Source organism: Triticum aestivum, chromosome 4A (genome assembly GCF_018294505.1).
Source record: "Triticum aestivum cultivar Chinese Spring chromosome 4A, IWGSC CS RefSeq v2.1, whole genome shotgun sequence".
Lineage (NCBI taxonomy): Eukaryota > Viridiplantae > Streptophyta > Magnoliopsida > Poales > Poaceae > Triticum > Triticum aestivum.
The window spans coordinates 402421072-402443321 of record NC_057803.1 but is presented as its reverse complement, the minus strand read 5'-3'; positions in this window follow the sequence as shown (position 1 = coordinate 402443321).

Genomic DNA, 22250 nt, shown 5'->3' with positions numbered 1-22250 from the left:
CCCGATTCTCATGGATGAACTCGATGAGCGCGCTTTCCTATTTCGGATCCAAGTTGGCACTAATGTTGAACTGCTTGGACGAATCGTCAGGTACGAAGTCAACAAGCTTAGTTTCTGTTGCCAATTTGAACTTGAGGGCCGGATCATGCTCCGTAGTTGGCTTCTTCAACGGTGTCATGCCCGTCGAATCAACATTGTCTTTATAGTACTTCAACTCCTCGGCGGCACAAATCGACTCTGCATAAGCCGCATCTCCTTCCTCGCATTCCAAAGCGATTTTGCGGCTTCCGTGAACCGTTATTGTCCCCTTGTGACCCGGCATCTTGAGATGCAAATACACATAACAGGGCCGAGCCATAAACTTGGCGTATGCCGGACGCCCAAACAGGGCATGATATGGACTTTGGATTTTCACCACTTCAAAAGTTAATGTCTCCGACCTGGAATCATGGTCATCCCCAAAGGCCACCTCAAGAGCTATCTTACCAACGGGATATGCTGATCTTCCAGGCACTACACCGTGGAATACTGTATTGGACGGTTTAAGATTCTTATCTGTAAGTCCCATACGACGGAAGGTCTCATAGTATAGGATGTTAATACTGCTCCCTCCATCCATGAGCACCTTGGTAAACTTATAACCTCCCACCTGAGGCGCCACCACCAGATCCAACTGACACGGATTGTCGACCTGGAGTGGGTGATCCTCTCTGCTCCATATGATTGGCTATTCAGACCAACGTAGATAACGGGGTGCGGCCGGTTCAACAGAGTTGACTGCCCGCCTCTGAACCTTCCGGTCTCGCTTGTCCAGGCTAGTGGTAAAGACATGGTACTGCCCATTACTCAACTGCTTTGGGTTGCTTTGGTAACCTGACTGTTGCTGCTGTTGGTTATAACCACCCTGGTTGTTCTGACTATTTTGACCATTATGTCCGCCCGGATTACCATTAAATCCTGAACCGGAACTTCCTCCACCGTAACCCGGCCCGGACCCTGAGCCACCGCCAGATCCGTGATCATACCGGAAATTATTAGAATTCTTGAACTCCTGCATAATAAAGCAATCCTTCCAAAGGTGGTTTGCTGGCTCCTCCTTCGTCCCATGTCTTGGACAGGGCTGGCTTAGCAGATAGTTCAGGCGGTTTGGGTTGGGGTTGGGTGCTCCACTATGATTTTTCGGTCTACCCTTGCGCCGCTGGCCATTGTCTTGTACGTTGGTATTAGCCACAAAATCGAAGTTGCCATCCGCTTTACGCTTGCCTCCTCCGCCATTGCCTACCCAGTGATGCTGCTGACCTTCGGAGCTGCTGTTCTTCTTCCCCTTCCCTGTCTTGTCATCATCAGATTCGGGATCCTTGGTACTATCAGAATCAGCATATTTTACCAAAGCGGCCATGAGGGTCCCCATGTCGGTGCAATGACGCTTCATCCATACCAATTTCAACTTCAGGGGCCCAAACCGGTAGTTGCCTTCTAGGGTTAATACTGCGGTGTCAGCGTTGATGCGGTCTGAGGAGTGCAACACTTGTCAAACCCGGCGCACCCAATGAGTCGTTGACTCTCCTTCCTCCTGGACGCATGCAGCTAAGTCCACTATCGACATAGGTTGTTTACAGGTATCCTTGAAATTGTTGATAAACCGGGCTCGTAATTGGGCCCATGAACTGATAGAATTAGCGGGCAAGCTTGTTAACCAAGTACGGGCCGTTCCTTCAAGCATCATGGTGAAGTATTTCGCACACGCCGTGTCATCCACATCAAGCATCTCCATGGCCATCTCATAGCTCTCTACCCATGTCTCTGGTGGTTGATCCGCCATATAATTTGGTACCTTGCGCGGGCCTTTGAAATCCTTGGGCAAGCGCACGTTGCGTAAAGAGAGGACGAGGCAAGGCACCCCCAAAGAACTAGAAGTAACACCAGGTTCGATCGAAATGGTTGGACGAACCGGCGTGAGCTGCCGAGCCTGATGCTGTGCGGCTAACTCGGCCTCCCTACGCGCTCGGGCCCGGTTCACCACTTCCTGAGCGTCATCAGCACCACCCGTCGGGTTGTTGTCCCGGGGTGCCCCACGTCGTTCATTACTCAACACTGCTGGTTCATCCATATGTCTGCTATAGCTCCGGCTTGGACGAGGGGTCGAGTGGATATGGTCGCGGCTGTACGAGTATGCTTCCTGTTGGGCCAAAGCGGTCCTCAGAAGTTCCTTGACCCGCCGTTCTCTACTGCCTGTGGCGAGTCACCTTCAATTGGAATGGCCTCCAGCCGTGCAGCAGCGGCAACAAGATTTTCCATTGGGCTAGAGTAGTGACCCGGGGGTGTTAAAGCAGCCTGAGGTACAACGTTGTTTTGACGAGGTGGGTCGATCTGACGAGGTTGAACCGGTGCACCGGTCCCAGGGGCTTCTGCCCGGTTCCCCTCCAGTGGATTGCCGGCTCTTGGCCCTGGAGTGTTGAAAAGGTCTCTGGCCTCGAAAACCAGAGGTAAGCGGGACCGGTGCTTCCCCCTCATGACTTCATGTGATGTGCTCTGGTCTAACATAAGCCTGTAGGCCTGTGCGTCTAAAGCAGCCTGCTCTGCGGCCATCCTGGTGTCCTCAGCCGCCAGATCCGCCTTGGCCTGGGTGATCTGTTCCTTTACCTTTGCAATCTCCGTATTGTGAACGTCCTGATCTGGCGGATTAACTTCCGCCATAAGCACAGCCAATGCGTCAAATAGCTCTGATAGAACCTGAGCCGGCGGGCGCACAGGGCCTCCTGCCCCGGCGGCCGTTGCTGCTGCTGAACCGGAAATCATTGCCGCAGCTGTCGAAGAATGAAGCGCTGCTTGTGTTCCGGCCATGAATACTCCAACCCGGTTGGGCAGATCAGAGGGGTCCGGAATACTGTCGCCATCGGAACAGCTCCCAATCCGGCCATCTTGTAGCTGATAAAGAGATTTAGTTTCTCCGGTCGAAGATTTGTTACCGGAACAAATGTCAGTCGCCCCGCGAAATCCCGATCTGTCCTCATGACTTCCTCCATGGATGACTCCCACGAAGGCATGCTTCATGGCCGGTTTAACCCGGGCGGATTGCGCGTGCTGAGCCGTCTTGACGAGGTCGGTGCAGATGTCCGGCTCAGGGCCCGGTTCACCGATCTTCCCAATGAAAACGTGAATGCTACCAAAGGGGACCCGGTACCCGTACTCAACTGAGCAGGCCTCGGGGCCCTAGCCTGCATCGTCGATGTAGATCCTGCCGCGACAACTCTTAGTCATCCGGCCTACAGCATAGCCCTCGAGTCCTTCAAAGCGGCCCTCCAAGAACCGGAAACCATCATGAGATAGCCCCACGGTGGGCGCCAACTGTCGTGGTTTTGTCACGGTAGATGTCCTAGAGAAAGGACTTAGTCGTGGAGCCATCGCTACGGGTTAGCTTGAAGGGATTAAAGAGGACACAAGGACGCAAGAGAGTTTATACTAGTTCGGCCCCTTCAATGAAGGTAAAAGCCTACTTCTAGTTGTGATGGAATTGATGGGTGTTTCGATGACTAGGGAGCGAATAAGCTTCGCCTATGCCTCGAGTCATTGTCTGTCGTCCTTGAACCGCCGCCGGGTCGTCCCCTTATATACATGGGTGACGCCTGCCGGTTCAGAGAGTCCCAACACCGGTTCATACTCGTATCCGAGTTGGTCTCTCCTTGTTCCTAACTCATATTACAAGTATGCGCACAAAGCTGATGTACGGCTACAGGTTGTAAACCGACTACGGGCCCTGGGCCTTTATCTGCCTCTTTGGGTTTTAACACCTTTGAACTACTGATGGAGTTAATCCGGCCCAGGTAGGACGGTTTATGCCCAGTAGTAATATCCCCAACATTATGCCCCAGATTGATTTGAACAGGTTCATGTCAATCCTTAGCAAAAATCTTCGTCTTCAACATCTTCTTGTAGTTGTTGAACCGCCGTGATGTCATCTTCTCTGTTTGCTGTAAACCGGCGTGACATCATCTGTCATAAACAAAAACATCCATGATATATTCTTGTTTAATAGATTCGCAATGACCGAGGTGACCGCCCTACTTCCAAAATCTGTGGTCCCTTGATTCCCGCGCCTGACACATGTCCTTTGCCTTATAAATAGGCCCGAAGGGTCATTCTTTTCTTCCCTTCATGCCCTTCCTCTTTGTCTTCCTTGCATCGCCAGTATGAGAGCTCCGCCACCGCCATCGTCTTCTGCATCGCCCTTGGCCGCCGCATCAACTTGAACGCGCCAGAAAGCCGCGGCGACCTTCCATGTTTTCCTCAGCTCTGGTAGGTCTTCTGTTCTTCTCAATATAGATCTGATCTAGGGCTTCGTGTTCTTGCGGTGTTCATCACTTGTTCATACTCATGTCTTAGCTCCTAGATGCACATGTAAACCCTTGCTTTGTGTAGCGGTAACTTTCAGTATCTGCCGCTAGTTTACTGCCCAAAACCATAGATCTCACATATACTTCTGCTCATTGATTCAATACTGTTCTGCTTTGATCTTCGACTATTTTTCTTATTTTCTGAACGTGCTTCAGATCCAATGCCGTAATAATATCTTGTGAAACATGTTTCTGCATACTTAACCATCCGCAATCTCAATTGCTACAATGTTTAAGTCAGGCGGTTTAACCTTATAGAAAATTTTCCAAGCCGGTATATGCCATTAGTCCCCTTGTTAAACCGCCGTGATGCTATTGCTTCATAAACTCCGGTTTAGATAGATATTCTTCCGGTTTAACATTGCACATATCAATGTACTTTGTAGATTTCATCATGGCCAAGCAAGTGTATGAGTGCAATTGGGTCCCTTCTCGCGTCACAGAGGATCAACTGGATGATTTAGTCCTAATTGGCGCCTTGGGCAGCAAAGACACCGTCCATTGGAGGGCTCCTGGCAAAGAATGCCACCCCACACCTCGAGAAGGAGAGGTTGTTGTTTCCGTAGACCACTTAGCCCGGGGTTTTAAACCGCCCGGCTCTAAATTCTACCGGGATGTTCTAGCTGATTTCCAACTCCATCCGCAAGACACTGGTCCCAACTCTGTTACAAATATGTGCCACTTCCAAGTGCTCAGTGAGGTGTTCTTTCAAGAGGAGCCCACAGTGGAATTATTCAGAGATCTTTTCCATCTAAACCGCCGTACTGAGTTTACTGATGGCTCTAATACGGAGTTGGGTGGCATGGCGATTCAAAAAAGGAAAGAGGTCACATACCCTCACGCCAAGCTGCACAGTCACCCCAAGGAGTGGAATCAGACATGGTTCTACTACAAAGACACCTCCCCTGCTGGTGAGAATCCCTTTCCTGGCTTTGGTCTGGAGCGGCTCAGAAATACCCATCCTTTTCCTCAACGATTGAGTGCCTAGGAGAGAAGCAAATATGCTCCTCAGCTGTCAAAGCTTAGAGCCTTTATGGACAACGGTTTAACAGGGGTTGACCTTGCTCGCTGTTGGATATCATGGAGCATACTGCCCCTTAGTCAGTGCTCCGGTTTGATGTGCGAATATACTGATAGTGTGGATGACCCACTGCGACATTCAAGACTCCAGCTCTCCGGTGAAGAGATCACAGAAGCTGTGCGTAAGATACTGAATGAACCGGAGCACATCTGTGCTAGAACTGGCCTGCTTCCCTTCTGTGCCACCAACAAACCGCCAGCTGTAAGACTTTGATTTTTCTCTTTGCTGAGTCTGTTATTGATATGTCTGGTCATTGTTTTTCATATCAGTGTCTGCATAATCAGGGCAATGATCCATTTTGGAGCAAAAAGCTGCCGCAGGAGAAACCAGAGAAAGCAGATAAACCGGAAAGAGCAACCAGGCAAAAAACTAAAGCTGTGAAGAAGACTGCCCATCGGAAAAGAACCACTACATCTTCTAATCCGACCCCTGATGACGAGGTGGATAATCCGGACCTTGAGGTAGAGCTTGACTCACTTGATTTAGTTTTCATGCATCTTATTGATGATGATATTTGTCAGGATGATGCCGAAGCCAGCCATGCGGATGTTGCAGAGGTAATTATTCTCTCTTCCGATTTAGAAACTTTGCCTTCACAAAAAATCCGTCAGGCAAACCGGAAAGTTAAATTTTCTCATCCTCTTGCTTATTTGGATCCTAAACTTCTTATGAAGACTCAACAACACGAAGCTCGCCGCACCACCCGGCACAGCGGCCAGGTAGTTACCTCTGCCGGTTTTATTGAACAGCCCGGTTCGGAAACGTCATTCCGAGGTCTCTAATTCGCTTGTCAGTGCTTGTCCTAAAGCGGGTTGCTTTTGTCAACCTCTTAATCCGTCTGACTCCGATTATCAGGTTATTTCCCACTCATCTTCTGGCGAGTCGTCGGCTACTCAGCTCCCACCGCTCAAAACGGTGCTTGGGTAAGCTATATTTATTGTGACGTTTGCAGTATATTGCCTTAGAACATATGTTGTATTTAATTTTGTTATTCTTCTCAGGGCCAAACCTAGGCCGAGCAAGAAGGCCCGCCTGGATAAAGCGGCCGAAGAAGATGTCATTCTTGAACCAGGCACCACACCCAATGTTGAAGCGGCTATTCCTGAGGATATTCCCAATGATCCACCGCAGCCAGATGATGATCTTACTGCTGAGGAAAGACCTACTGATACTTCAGATCCTATCCATCAGCCCACAGGTTCCCTCCGGGTTGAAAGCTCCACCGGTCCCGCAAAACCTACTGACAAGCCAACAGCTCCAGTGCAAACCGGCGGTAACAATGATGATGAAGTTGTCATTACTGGCACTGGCCATACTGAGCCAAGCAATCCTGTCGCTTTATCCAAACATTCTGCCAAAGAAGAACTTGCTGCCTTTGGTAAAGGTAAGTGGAACGCTGATCTGACGACTTACGCTGCTCTGAACACCCAAGATATCCATTCCGGCTATCTGAACCGGCTGTATACCAGCCGTGACTATGAAGCCGGTCTGGTCAACATGATGAAAGACAAATATAAGGTAATTTCCATATGCTCCTTCTTGCTTGTATGCTTCCATTCCTGACTCTCCTAGCCCCCAAGGGCCGGTTTGGAATATTCTTTCAAACCGGGACTTAAATAATATAAATCGTGTTGCTTTGAAATTTGCTGATGTAGCCCCCAAGGGCCGGTTTAACTTTAGCGTAGTTAAACCGGTACTTTAAGTAATTGAAACTGCCGTATCAGAATATATATGATCAAATAGCCATTTGCCCCCAAGCCAAGTTGAATACTTGTATTGATCTTGGGACTTTGTAAACAATCGAAAGATGAAGAGGTAAATCGGGGGCCGCTTTAGATCAAATATGCATTAGCCTCCAAGTACTAAGTGCATAACTTGTTATGTGGTTGGTACTTGAATCCTTCTACCAGTTTGCTGAAGCATATATCTGTATGCATGCAGGCAGAGCTGAAGACGAAAGAGAACCAAGTCATCGATCTTCAAGAAGCCCTGAAAACCGAACAAACTGAAACCTCCAAAGCAAAAGAGGAATTGGCCAGTGCTTTAAGCGCCATGGAACAACTTAAGGAAAACTTCAAAAAGAAATGGGCGGACTGGGCCATTGAGAAATCCGCTTTGATCAAACGAGCAGAGGATGCTGAGCTGCACTAAAACCAGTGGCAGATGAACTGACCAGCATAAAGCGGCACGTGCATGCCATGACTGCTGCTATCTTTGGTAAGCCAGTTTTCCTACTGAATTGGCTCTGCCTTCTGACAAAGTCGCCGGCTTATTAGCCCTTTATGGTATTTCAGGGACACGCATTGGTCACTTGGGGTCAGATGTACGGAAGAAGCTAAAAGCCGCCTATACATTGGTTGAACAATTGTATACTGGTGCCCAGCGGATCATCTATACCGCCTCTCATAACAAACCGGCGCCTACTTTGATTCAAGATACGCTGATGAAACTGCCGGTGCTTCCTGCCCGGATTGAAGAGCTAAAGAAATCTGCTGCTCGAACCGGCGCAATCAATGCTTTAATCCGGGCAAAGGCCTAGGTGCCGGATTTTGATCCTGTTGAAGCGGCTCAGGGCTATCCCGGCTTGAAGGAAGACGGATCAGAATTCGGTGAAGCGGATCTGCGAGCAATAAATCAGGAGGTGCGTCCACTAGCTTGTCAGTTGGCTGAGGAAGCAGACTTGTCTCGTTATCAAGCGCAATATGATAGTCAGAACAAGCGAATAGCTGCGCCAATCCATGAATCGGAAAATCTGATTCCTCCAATCCGTAAGCATACTTACGCTCCCGATATTGACCCGTCCTTGCTGATCCATGATGAAGCTGTTTTTCAAGCATTAATGGGAATCAACTGGACAACTGTGGATTTGCAGCCACTGGGTAGGGATATGGAGGCTGAAGCGGCGCAGGACGACCCACAACCATCAGGCCAGGCTGGTGACCAAGCTTGAACCGGACGCCGGTTTAAAACTGTCTCTTCTTCGCGAAAAACAATTATATTATTATGGGCACCATGTTGCCTTGTAATAGGCTAGCTGATACCTTTGATGTTGATATGCCTTCGTGCATAATTTGTTCTTCCTGTGGCAATGAACTTTCCAAAACACTTTCTGAAATGAAAAATTCGTCAAGTGCCACCGCGGTTGTACCGTCAGGCGGAATATGATGTCTGCATATATGAAATCAAAACAAAATTTTAAATATGACCAAATTTTGAGATACATAATACCTGTTGTCATTGAGCGTGAAGTTGGCTTGACCAATCTTGAAGAGGAGTTTTGCAAACCCATACTGTTGGAGGAGATAACAGCTCCTGTATATATATATGACGCTTGTTTACCATGTAAACCGTGCCGGGTTACGATAAATACCGTGTTACTCCATAAGAGGATGTTAACAACGCGGATTAAACTGGTCAAATAGCCTCCGGATTGACGTGAACTGTGTTCCGTCAATTGAAAAAAAAATTGTCGGTTTAAGAAACACAATAAAAAGCAAAAAAAAAACCCTTCAAAGAAAAGTATGAAGCAAAAGCAACGAAAAAAAACGTTTGCCAAAAAAGACTTATTTAAGCTGATCAAATGGCGTAACCATGGCCAAACACGACCAAGCTCCCGTTAGGTGTAACTATGGTTCTAGTTAGCCAGGTCCCCAAGTGATTCTTGTGGCATTTTATGCCGACCAAATGGCGTGGTCATGGTTCGGGTTCGACCAAGCCCCTAAGTGATTCTGTGGCCTTAGGCCGATCAAGAGGCATGACTGGTTCAGACATGACCAAGTCCCCAAGTGATCTGGTGGCTTTTGCCTATCAAGAGGCATGGTATTGGTTCGGACACGACCAATCCTCCAAGTGATATAACACGATGCTTTTAGCAAAGCGAACTCAAGGGGTAAACCGGAGGCCGCTTTAGAGCAACTCCGTGCAACCTCACATGATGTAAAAGAATAGATACCCCGCTTTAGCTGCGGTTCTGGTTTATTATACTTAATCATAATATATACATTGTATGTACATAAGTATAGCCAATGGCTCAGGTATAGTAAGGCCGAAGATGAGCTATATTCCACGGCCTGTTAGTCTCCTCCTCTGATGTACATGAGTCCTTATGCTCTCTAATAACGATCAGATAGTACGACCCGTTGTGCAGATTCTTGCTGACCACGAAAGGCCCCTCCCAAAGTGGGGATAGCTTATGCATATCAGTCTGATCTTGGATGAGCCGAAGCACCAAATCTCCTTCCTGGAAGGCTCTGGTTCTGACTCGGCGACTGTGATAACAATGAAGATTCTGCTGGTAAATCGCCGACCGGGCAGCTGGGATGTCACGCTCTTCATCCAACCGGTCCAAAGCATCTTGCCGTCCTGTCTCGTTGTCCACTTCAACATAAGCCGTGACACGAGGTGAGTCATGACGGATATCGCTGGGGAGAACCGCCTCCGCTCCATAAACCATGAAGAACGGTGTGTATCCTGTTGATATGTTGGGTGTTGTATTGATGCTCCATAACACATATGGTAATTCTTCTACCCAACAACCCGGCGTTCTCTGCAAAGGAACCATGAGCCAGGGCTTGATGCCTCTCAAGATCTCTTGATTAGCTCTTTCTGCTTGACCATTGGACTGTGGATGTGCTACTGATGAAATGTCGAGCCGGATGTGCTCCCATTCGCAGAACTCCTTCATAGCACCTTTGGACAAATTGGTACCATTATCTGTGATAATACTGTGCGGAAAGCCAAACCAGAAAATCAACTTTTTGATGAACTGAACCGCCGTGGCCGCATCACACTTGCTAACAGGTTCTGCCTCCACCCACTTTGTAAACTTGTCCACCGCCACCAGGAGGTGGGTCTTCTTATCTTTGGACCTTTTGAAAGGCCCAACCATATCCAGCCCTCAAGTCGCAAACGGCCAAGTAATTGGAATCATCCTCAATTCTTGAGCCGGTACATGAGCACGTCTTGAAAACATTTGGCAACCATCACATCGTCTGACCAGATCCTTCGCATCAGCATGAGCAGTTAACCAATAGAAACCATGGAGAAACGCTTTAGCCACCAGAGACTTTGACCCGGCATGGTGACCACAATCTCCTTCGTGGATCTCACGCAAAACTTCACGGCCTTCTTTAGGAGACACGCAACGTTGAAAAGCTCTTGATACACTGCAATGATGCAACTCACCGTTGATGACAGCCATGGACTTGGATCGCCGGATTATCTGCCGGGCCAGAATCTCATCTTCTGGCAACTCGCCCCGGTTCTTGTACGCCAGGTAAGGAAGCGTCTAATCCGGAATAACATGAAGAACTGCCACCAATTGAACCTCCGGATCAGGAATGGCCAAATCCTCTTCACCAGGGATCTTCACCGACGGGTTGTGCAGCACATCTAGAAAAACATTGGGTGGGACCGGTTTGCGCTGAGAGCCCAGCCAGCTTAAAGCGTCCGCCGCTTCATTTTTTCGCCGGTCCAGGTAGTCCACCTGATAGCCTCTGAAATAACTTGCAACAATATCCACCTCACGATGATATGCTGCCATGAGTGGTTCCTTGGAGTCCCAAGTGCCAGACACTTGCTGAGCCACAAGGTCCGAATAACCGAAGCACTTAATTCGACTTAGATTCATCTCATTGGCTATCCGAAGACCATGGAGCAAGGCTTCACACTCAGCTGCATTGTTAGTACAAGGGAACATTAAACGGAGAACATAACAAAACTTATCACCTCGTAGGGAAGTTAATACAACTCCAGCCCCCGAGCCTTCCAACTGCCTGGATCCATCAAAATGGATGGTCCAATACGTGTGATCCGGATTTTCTTCAGGTGCTTGCATTTCCGTCCAATCATTGATGAAATCAACAAGTGCTTGAGACTTAATCGCTGTCCGAGGCACATATTTCAAACCGTACAGCCCCAGTTCTATAGCCCACTTCGCAATCCGGCCAGTTGCTTCCCGGTTCTGGATGATATCTCCCAAAGGAGCAGAACTGACAACCGTAATGGGGTGCTCTTGGAAGTATTGCTTAAGCTTCCGGCTTGCCATAAAAACTCCGTACACCAGCTTCTGCCAGTGCGGATACCTTTGCTTGGACTCAATGAGTACCTTGCTGATATAATAGACCGGACGTTGAACCGGATGCTCCTTACCTGCCTCCTTTCGTTCCACCACAATAGCCACGCTGACCGCACGAGCATTAGCAGCAACATATAGCAGTAACGGCTCCTTGTCAATGGGAGCGGCGAGCACAGGCGGATTGTCCAATTGCCGCTTTAAGTCCTCAAACGCTTCATCAGCAGCAGAACTCTAGACGAACTGGTCCGTCTTCTTCAACATCTGATACAAAGGGATCGCCTTCTCACCAAGGTGGCTGATAAACCGGCTTAACGCGGCAATCCGGCCTGCCAGGTGTTGAACATCATTGATACACTTCGGTTTAGCCACGGAGGTGATGGCTGTGATCTTCTCCGGATTAGCCTCAATTCCCCTGTTGGACACCAGAAAACCCAATAGCTTGCCCGCCGGTACACCAAAGACACACTTGTCCGGATTAAGCATCATCTTGTACGTCCTTAGGTTATCAAAGGTTTCCTTCAAATCATCAACCAGAGTCTCCTTCTCCCTGGATTTAACCACGATATCATCCACGTAAGCATGTACATTACGGCCAATCTGCTTGTGAAGACAATTTTGTACACACCGTTGATAAGTTGCCTGGGCACTTTTGAGCCCAAAGGGTATAGACACATAGCAGAAGGCTCCAAAGGGAGTTATGAATGCCGTCTTCTCCTGGTCCTTAACTGCCATTTTGATCTGATGATAGCCAGAATATGCATCCAAAAAACTTAAACGCTCACAACCCGTCGTAGCATCAATGATTTGATCAATACGGGGGAGGGCAAAAGGATCTGCTGGACAAGCCTTATTAAGATCTGTGTAATCCACACACATATGCCAGGTGCCATTTTTCTTAAGGACTAGCACCGGATTGGCAAGCCACTCAGGGTGAAAAACTTCAACAATAAAACCAGCTGCTAAGAGCCTGGCTACCTCTTCTCCAATCGCTTTGCGTCTTTCTTCGTTAAACCGGTGGAGGAACTGTTTCACCGGTTTGTATTTAGGATCCACATTAAGTGTGTGTTCAGCGAGTTGCCTCGGTACACCTGGCATGTCAGAGGGCTTCCATGCAAAAATGTCCCGATTCTCATGGATGAACTCGATGAGCGCGCTTTCCTATTTCAGATCCAAGTTGGCACTAATGCTGAACTGCTTGGACGAATCGCCGGCTACGAAGTCAACAAGCTTAGTTTCTGCTGCCGATTTGAACTTCAGGGCCGGATCATGCTCCTTAGTTGGCTTCTTCAACGGAGTCATGTCCGCCGGATCAACATTGTCTTTATAGTACTTCAACTCCTCGGTGGCACAAACCGACTCTGCATAAGCCGCATCTCCTTCCTCGCATTCCAAAGCGATTTTGCGGCTTCCGTGAACCGTTATTGTCCCCTTGTGACCCGGCATCTTGAGCTGCAAATACACATAACAGGGCTGAGCCATAAACTTGGCGTATGCCGGACGCCCAAACAGGGCATGATATGGACATTGGATTTTCACCACCTCAAACGTTCATGTCTCCAACCTGGAATCATGGTCATCCCCAAAGGCCACCTCAAGAGCTATCTTACCAACGGGATATGCTGATCTGCCAGGCACTACACCGTGGAATACTGTATTGGACGGTTTAAGATTCTTATTTGTAAGTCCCATACGATGGAAGGTCTCATAGTATAGGATGTTAATACTGCTCCCTCCATCCATGAGCACCTTGGTGAACTTATAACCTCCCACCTGAGGCGCCACCACCAGATCCAACTGACCCGGATTATCAACCTGGAGTGGGTGATCCTCTCTGCTCCATATGATTGGCTGTTCAGACCAACGTAGATAACGGGGTGCGGCCGGTTCAACAGAGTTGACTGCCCGCCTCTGAACCTTCCGGTCTCGCTTGTCCAGGCTAGTGGTAAAGACATGGTACTGCCCATTACTCAACTGCTTTGGGTTGCTTTGGTAACCTGACTGTTGCTGTTGTTGGTTATAACCACCCTGGTTGTTTTGACTATTTTGACCATTATGTCCGCCCGGATTACCATTAAATCCTGAACCGGAACTTCCTCCACCGTAACCCGGCCCAGACCCTGAGCCACCGCCAGATCCGTGATCATACCGGAAATTATTAGAATTCTTGAACTCCTGCATAATAAAGCAATCCTTCCAAAGGTGGTTTCATGGCTCCTCCTTCGTCCCATGTCTTGGACAGGGCTGGCTTAGCAGATAGTTCAGGCGGTTTGGGTTGGGGTTGGGTGCTCCACTACGAATTTTTGGCCTACCCTTGCGCCGCTGGCCATTGCCCTGTACGTTGGTATTAGCCACAAAATTGATGTTGCCATCCGCTTTACGCTTGCCTCCTCCGCCATTGCCTACCCAGTGATGCTGCTGACCTTTGGAGCTGCTGTTCTTCTTCCCCTTCCCTGTCTTGTCATCATCAGATTCGGGATCCTTGGTACTATCAGAATCAGCATATTTTACCAAAGCGGCCATGAGGGTCCCCATGTCGGTGCAATGACACTTCATCCGTACCAATTTCAACTTCAGGGGCCCAAACCGGCAGTTGCCTTCTAGGGTTAATACTGCGGTGTCAGCGTTGATGCGGTTTGAGGAGTGCAACACTTGTGAAACCCAGTGCACCCAATGAGTCATTGACTCTCCTTCCTACTGGACGCATGCAGCTAAGTCCACTATCGACATAGGCTGTTTACAGGTATCCTTGAAATTGTTGATAAATCAGGCTCGTAATTGGGCCCATGAACTGATAGAATTAGTGGGCAAGCTTTTTAACCAAGTACGGGCCATTCCTTCAAGCATCATGGTGAAGTATTTCGCACACGCCGTGTCATCCACATCAAGCATCTCCATGGCCATCTCATAGCTCTCTACCCATGTCTCTGGTGGTTGATCCGCCGTATAATTTGGTACCTTGCGCGGGCCTTTGAAATCCTTGGGCAAGCGCACGCTGCGTAAAGTGAGGACGAGGCAAGGCACTCCCAAAGAACTAGAAGTAACACCAGGTTCGATCGAAATGCTTGGACGAACCGGCGTGAGCTGCCGAGCCTGATGCTGTGCGGCTAACTCGGCCTCCCTACGCGCTCGGGCCCGGTTCACCACTTCCTGAGCGTCATCAGCACCACCCGTCGGGTTGTTGTCTCGGGGTGCCCCACGCCGTTCATTACTCAACACTGTCGGTTTATCCATATGTCTACTATAGCTCCGGCTTGGACGAGGGGTTGAGTGGATCCGATCACGGCTGTACGAGTATGCTTCCTGTTGGGCCAAAGCGGTCCTCAGAAGTTCCTTGACCCGCCATGTCTCTACTGCCTGTGGCGAGTCACCTTCAATTGGAGTGGCCTCCAGCCGTGCAGCAGCAGCAACAAGATTGTCCATTGGGCTGGAGTAGTGACCCGGCGATGTTAAAGCAGCCTGAGGTACAACGGTGTTTTGACGAGGTGGGTCAATCTGACAAGGTTGAACCGGTGCACCGATCCCAGGGGCTTCTGCCCGGTTCCCCTCCAGCGGATTGCCGGCTCTTGGCCCTGGGGTGTTGAAAAGGTCTCTGGCCTCAAAAACCGGAGGTAAGCGGGACCGGTGCTTCCCCCTCATGACTTCATGTGATGCGCTCTGGTCTAACATAAGCCTGTAGGCCTGTGCGTCTAAAGCAGCCCGCTTTGCGGCCATCCTGGTGTCCTCAGCCGCCAGATCCGCCTTGGCCTGGGTGATCTGTTCCTTTACCTTTGCAATCTCCATATTGTGAACGTCCTGATCTAGCGGATTAACTTCCGCCATAAGCACAGCCAACGCATCAAATAGCTCTGATAGAACCTGAGCCGGCGGGCGCACAGGGCCTCCTGCCCCGGCGGCCGTTGCTGCTGCTGAACCGGAAATCGTTGCCGCAGCTATCGAAGAATGAAGTGATGCTTGTGTTCCGGCCATGAATACTCCAACCCGGTTGGGCAGATCAGAGGGGTCCGGAATACTGTCGCCATCGGAACAGCTCCCAATCCGGCCATCTTGTAGCTGATAAAGAGATTCAGTTTCTCCAGTCAAAGATTCGTTACCGGAACAAATGACAGTCGCCCCGCGAAATCCCGATCCGTCCTCATGACTTCCTCCATGGATGACTCCCACGAAGGCACGCTTCATGGCTGGTTTAACCCGGGCGGATTGCGCACGCTAAGCCGTCTCGACGAGGTCGGTGCAGATGTCCGGCTCAGGGCCCGGTTCACCGATCTTCCCAATGAAAACGTGAATGCTACCAAAGGGGACCCGGTACCCGTACTCCACTGAGTCGGCCTCGGGGCCCAGCCTGCATCGTCGATGTAGACCCTGCCGCGACGACTCTTAGTCATCTGGCCTACAGCATAGCCCTCGAGTCCTTCAAAGCGGCCCTCCAAGTACCGGAAACCATCGTGCGATAGCCCCACGGTGGGCACCAACTGTCGTGGTTTTGTCACGGCAGATGTCCTAGAGAAAGGACTTAGTCGTGGAGCCATCGCTACGGGTTAGCTTGAAGGGGTTAAAGCGGACACAAGGACGCAAGAGAGTTTATACTAGTTCGGCCCCTTCAATGAAGGTAAAAGCCTACTTCTAGTTGTGATGGAATTGATGGGTGTTTCGATGACTAGGGAGCGAATAAGCTTCGCCTATGCCTCGAGTCGTTGTCTGTCGTCCTTGAACCGCCGCTGGGTCGTCCCCTTATATACATGGGTGACGCCTGCCGGTTCAGAGAGTCCCAACACTGGTTCATACTCATATCCGGGTTGGTCTCTCCTTGTTCCTAACTCATATTACAAGTATGTGCACAAACCTGATGTACGGCTACAGGTTGTAAACCGACTACGGGCCCTGGGCCTTTATCTGCCTCTTTGGGTTGTAACACCTTTGAACTACTGATGGAGTTAATCCGGCCCAGGTAGGCCGGTTTACGCCCAGTAGTAATATCCCCAACACCCGCGGTTATGGGAAGATGGGAATTGTTAATGTCCGGTTGTAGATAACTTGAACCTTAACTTAATTAAAATGAATCAACAGTGTGAGTTACCGTGATGGTCTCTTGTCGGCGGAGTCCGGGAAGTGAACACGGTGTTGGAGTAATGCTTGCGCAGGTTGTTCTCTAGTTACTCATTCGCGCTTTGCCTCCTCTTCTCGCTCTCTTTTGCAAACAGGTTAGCCACCATATATGCTAGTCGCTTGCTGCAGCTCCATATATTTTACCTTGCCTTACCTATAAGCTTAAATAGTCTTGATCGTGAGGGTGCGAGATTGCTGAGTCCCTGTGGCTCACAGATTACTTCCAAACCAGATGCAGGGCCTGATGATTCTGCTCCAGGTGACGTGCTTGAGCTCAAGTGGTAGTTCGATGAGGACTCTCAATGTTACTACGTGTCTTTCCCTGATGATCAGTAGTGGTGCCCATTTGAAGGTGATCGGGACCGTGTCGCATGTTGGGTTATCTTTTATTTTGGCACCGTAGTCAGGCCATGAGTGTTTGAATGTTGTAATGCTATTTATGTACTTTGTGTGACGTGGCGAGTGTAAGCCAACTATGTATCTCCCCTTTATTATTTATATTACATGGGATGTTGTGATGATTGCCTAACTTGTGACATTGCTTTCAATGTGGTTATGTCTCTAAGTCGTGCCTCGACACATGGGAGCTATAGCCGCATCGAGGGCGTTACATGCTCCTTGCATGCTCCTTGGCTCGGGCAAGCTCCACCTGAAGGGTCTCCACGGTGGCAGCTCCATCTGCAGTCACGACACATTAAAGATACTGGCATCATGCTGCTCTTACTATGTGACGATCACCAGAAAAATCACTGACCCTGCGCCTCGTCAAGCCGCTTGTTGACAAGCACGATGTCGGCATCTGCCGCATCCAGCTGCCGCCTTAGTTCGGCAAACCCATCGGTCCGGCTATGTCGGGACCCCAATTCCAAGTCACATCGATCTAACTAGTAACACCTCATATCACTTGAAGGCCTCACGCGCGGTATCCCCACGGTGTCGCCTTACCCTGGCCTGGGACCGTTTGCGCCTTTTGGCTCACGTATATGATTATGTCGCTAGCATCCATATGACAGAGAACCCAGGCCGACATGGCTAGTCGTGAACCCAAAGCGGCACTAACCTATGGGGACAGGCATACATGATTCACATCAAGCGTGTCGGTCACCAGCATGTGAATCCAGGCTATAGCACTGGGCTAACAGGACTCTGGGGAACCCGGGCTGTAGCAGGCTAGGTAGGACTCCGGAAGTCACCGCGTGACATTTCCCCGAAGGGACAGACACAGGAACAAAGTGAAACACATGCCGGCCAGTCAAGTGTCCTGAGCAATAGTGTTGGGCTAGCAGGACTCCGGTGAACCGGGCTGTAGCAGACTACTATGGCTCAAGGAAACACTAGACTACATTTCCCCATAAAAGAGGCTGCCAAGGATAAACAACTAGATTGTCAGATCCCACACATTGCAATACACGTCACACGTACGCATAACATGCAAGTATGTGATGTACAACATGGCATCACAACATAATGCAAACTCATATAGATAAGGCTCAGAAGAGCCACATAGCATTAAATACAAACAGGGGTCACATGACCCATCATTCAGAGCATACAAGCAACGGAAGCATTACATGTCTGAGTACAGACAACTACAAAATAAAAAGGCTGGGAAGCCTGACTATCTACAAGTCCCTCCCAAGGGTACAAGATCGTAGCTGAGATAACAAGTTACTCGTCGAAGTCCAAGCGGTACTACTAGTGAGACAGATGTCTCACCTGCAAAACATAAATAAAGCAAATGTGAGTACAAAGGTACTCAGCAAGACTTACATCAGATCCTATCATACATGCATTTGTATCAAGAAGGTAATGTGGGGTTTAGTTGCAGCAAGCCAGCTTTGACTCAGTGGCTATCCTGTTCTACGACAACGAGAAACTTCTTTGAGGTGAGGCAGCGCACACAAGTCCACTAATCACCACATCAATACACTACTATGGATTCATCCCCGTCTCCTTACGAGAAGGCCATCCATAGCACTCACACTTGTCTTGAGAATTTTAGAGTATCCACTTTAGGTTGTCTATGTACCACATAAGCATCCAAGAAGTCCATAACCGAGGACACGGCTATTCGAATAGATCATGATAACCCTGCAGGGGTGTACTTCTTCACACACGCTCTCACCACTTATCACCATATACACGTCATATATCTCAGCAACCTTCAAGCGGAAGCCTGGCGAGGGTGTCGGCCACGACCTGACTAACCACACAAGCAACCCCCTTGTTCATTCCGAAACAATCCTACTCTCTCACTCCTTCTCTCATTTACTGCATTAGGACAACAACGATTCAACTGCTACTTTATGCTGCGGTAGTTGAACCCATTCCTCTGCATGACCTGTCATTGCCATAGTAAATAGTTAAAACCCACTAGCATGTGTAGGAGTTGATTGAGCCATGTTGTGTTCCTACCATGTTTTGCCTGCTATTGCTTAGAGTATGTCAGGTCTGATTCATCGGAAATGAATTGGAGTGTTATGATATGATCTGGTGCTGAGAGTTAAGCGTGTGAAAACGATTTGTTAAAGGTAGCGATGAGAGGCCATGTAGGAGTACGTGGTGGGTTGTCTCATTGGGACCGTCCTTAAGAACTGAGTTCTGTGTAAGTTGTCCAATGACTAGCTACTACTGCACATTGGGCTCTGGGCGCTCCAAGCTCTCTCGCCAGGTGGTTAGTCAGGTCGTGGTTAGTCAGGCGCTCCAACCTTCAGAATTACTAAGGGTGTCGAAAATCAAACACAAGTATATGCAACAATATGATGCATGATCATGGCATGAATATGTGATGTTGTTTGAGTTAATGCATCTAGCATTTATTTGGTTGAAGTCCATTTGAACCAAGGGTTCAAATACAACTCCAAATTAAGCTCTTAAATATGCCATAAGTGTGTTTTCATATATACAACATGTATAGGTTGGTTTGTCATGCATGAAAATGGTACAGATGGATAGATTGAATTTTTCTGATCATTTTTCATATATAAATTATTTCAATCTAAGCTACGGTTGAATTTCTATGAATTTTTGAAGTTTATATCATTTTTTGGAATTTTGAAAATAGAAATAATCTAGAATTCATTTATTGCGTCAACACTACGTCATGCCTGCATCAGCAGGTCAACGGCGCTGACCAGGTCAAACCTAACATGTGGGGTCCACACGTCAGTGTCACAGGTTAAGCAGGGGGTTATTTCTAACTAAACTAAAAGATTAAAGCGCTAGGGCCCACTGTCAGTGTCACAGAGGGGGGTAGTTAGTGCCTAACTAAGATGCCACGTCAACTAACCGGCGATTAGCCGCCGGTGCTAATCAGAACGCGGCGGCGCTCCTCGTCCGGCCATCTCCGGCGATGAGAGCTCGCGTGGCTGGGATCTACGGACGCGTCGTGGCGAGGCGCGTCATTTGGTAGCAGCGGGAGGTGCTGGGGTGGTCGGAATCAGCAACGGAGGCGAGCGAGGCGGCGGCCGGAGCTCGGGTGGGTGCGGGGTTAGCGCTGCGGCTTGCAAACAAGCTGGCTGTCGCGCTAGCATTGCTCCACGGGTCGTTGCGAGTGCAACGGACGCACGCGCGTGGCCATTTGGTCACCGGGGTGACGCCGGTGTCGAGCTCGTGCGGCGGAGTGGCTCGGCTCCGGTAGAGGAGGCGGCTAGAGGAAGCGTATGAGCGCAGGGAGCAGGGGAGAAGATGGCGGAGTTCACAGGGAGTCGGATGGGCGGCTCGTTTGGCTCGGGGAAGCGTCGGAGCGAGCGGGCGGCGAAGAGGATCTCCGGCGGACCGAGGTTGAAGAAGAGGTCGGGGGAGCCGCCGCAGGGCGCGTCTGCTCGCGTCGCTTGGCGGAGAGGTTGCGGATGAGGTGGCGAAGCTTTTGGACACATCAGCGAGGCGAGGGGAGCACGGTGGACACGGCAACGGCAAGCGGTGGCGACGGAGCCGTTCGGGGGGGTTGAGAGAGAGAGGTCCAGGGGAGGAGGGAGAGCGAGGGAGAGGAGGAGAGGGTCGAGGGGTTTTCAGGGGGTGCGTGTCTCCCTCGGATGCCTCCAGCGGCGAGCAGGGAAGCAGGAGGTGGCCGGCGTGTGCTCGCGCACGGCGGCCACGCGCGCGTCCTCCTAGAGGGAGGAAGACGAGAGAGGAGGAGGCGAGCTGGGCCAGCTGGGCCGCACAGCTGGGCCGGTTGGCTGCAGTGCCAGGCCAGCAAGTGGCCCAGGTAAGTCCAGGTAGTTCCTCTTTTTTTCTCTATTTTGTTTTTGTTTTATATTTTCTGACATTAGTTTTGATTTAATAAAAATACCAAATCATTTTATTTAATTCTGTCAAATTTTGCAGGGACCTAAGGAATTAATCCAAAGCCCCTCACCAAAATTCAGAATTATTGGACAATATTTTGTGTATATAAAAATATTTATCCAACGCAAATAAATACTGGATTAATTCCAAATGCCCAAAAAAATACTTATGAGCTCTTTAAAATATTGGTTTGATTTTTATCTGTCCAATATTTTTAGAGAGCAACATGAGCATTTTCTTGGACCCTTTTGGAGTAATTTTTACTTGGGTCATTTTCAGAAATTATTCTGAGGGTTTCACAAATTCCCATTTCAAAATTAAATGGAATTTAAACATGATGCACAAATGACTAGCTGGTCTAGGTCATACCAGAACTAGGGATGTGACAGGCTAGCACCAGAGCTTCAACCACCTGCACATAAAGGCGGTCTAGTTATTACCTGGGACTATGATCCTCTGTTTGCCGCCGTTTTTGACGACAACCAGAGTCTCAGGGGCTACTATCTACATAGGGTACATCTAAAAATGTGTGGTACTGTCAAAAATGTACATCATTTCACGTACCTCAAAACCCGTCAGTAGACTCATAAAGGCTTCATGCAACCCGCTTTCGGCGGATGAAATCCTTTCAATCACCGAACCCATCAACGTGCGGTGCTCTTCTGAGATAGCCACTTTCTCTAGCAGATCCCTCAGTACGTCCGACCGCACACCAGACGGTGCCGGACTCTTTTGATTGCTCTCTGCAAGAGCCGGATACTGAGGACTTCGGGTGGCCATAGGATTACCTTCTGGCCTTGCCGGATTAGGAGAAACCCTCCGCGACGACACCTCGGGGTCGCCCGCCTCGTGAGGCGGTGTGACAGGGGGAGGCATTTCGCTCTCCATCATCTCTGGAAGAAGATCCCCTGAAGACAAGCTCTGCTGAGAAGGGCTAAGATCCGAACTGCAAGATAAATGCTTCGGTTATTTTCCTTAGAAGTAAAGCGAGATATTTTCATTATTAAGTACCCTTTTACTTACAGCTCGGTGGAGGGTTGATCCCCTTGAGGGAATAGTGCGGCTAGGGTAGCCCCCGAGGCAGGACCCTCCGGCGAAGATTTCTTCCCCTGTTTGGAGACCATTGTCTCCAGGTCCTCAGAGGCGGTCCTCTTCCTTCCCTGGGGAGAGGAAGTTTCAGTCCCTCCTCCCCGGCTAACCTCCTTCGTGGAGGCGCTAACCTCCTTGTTCCCCCCTTTATCTTCTCCCAAGGGCGCTTGATAAGGCGGGGTCTCCAGCATCCTGGTTAGCACGGGATTTGGTGAGGTTT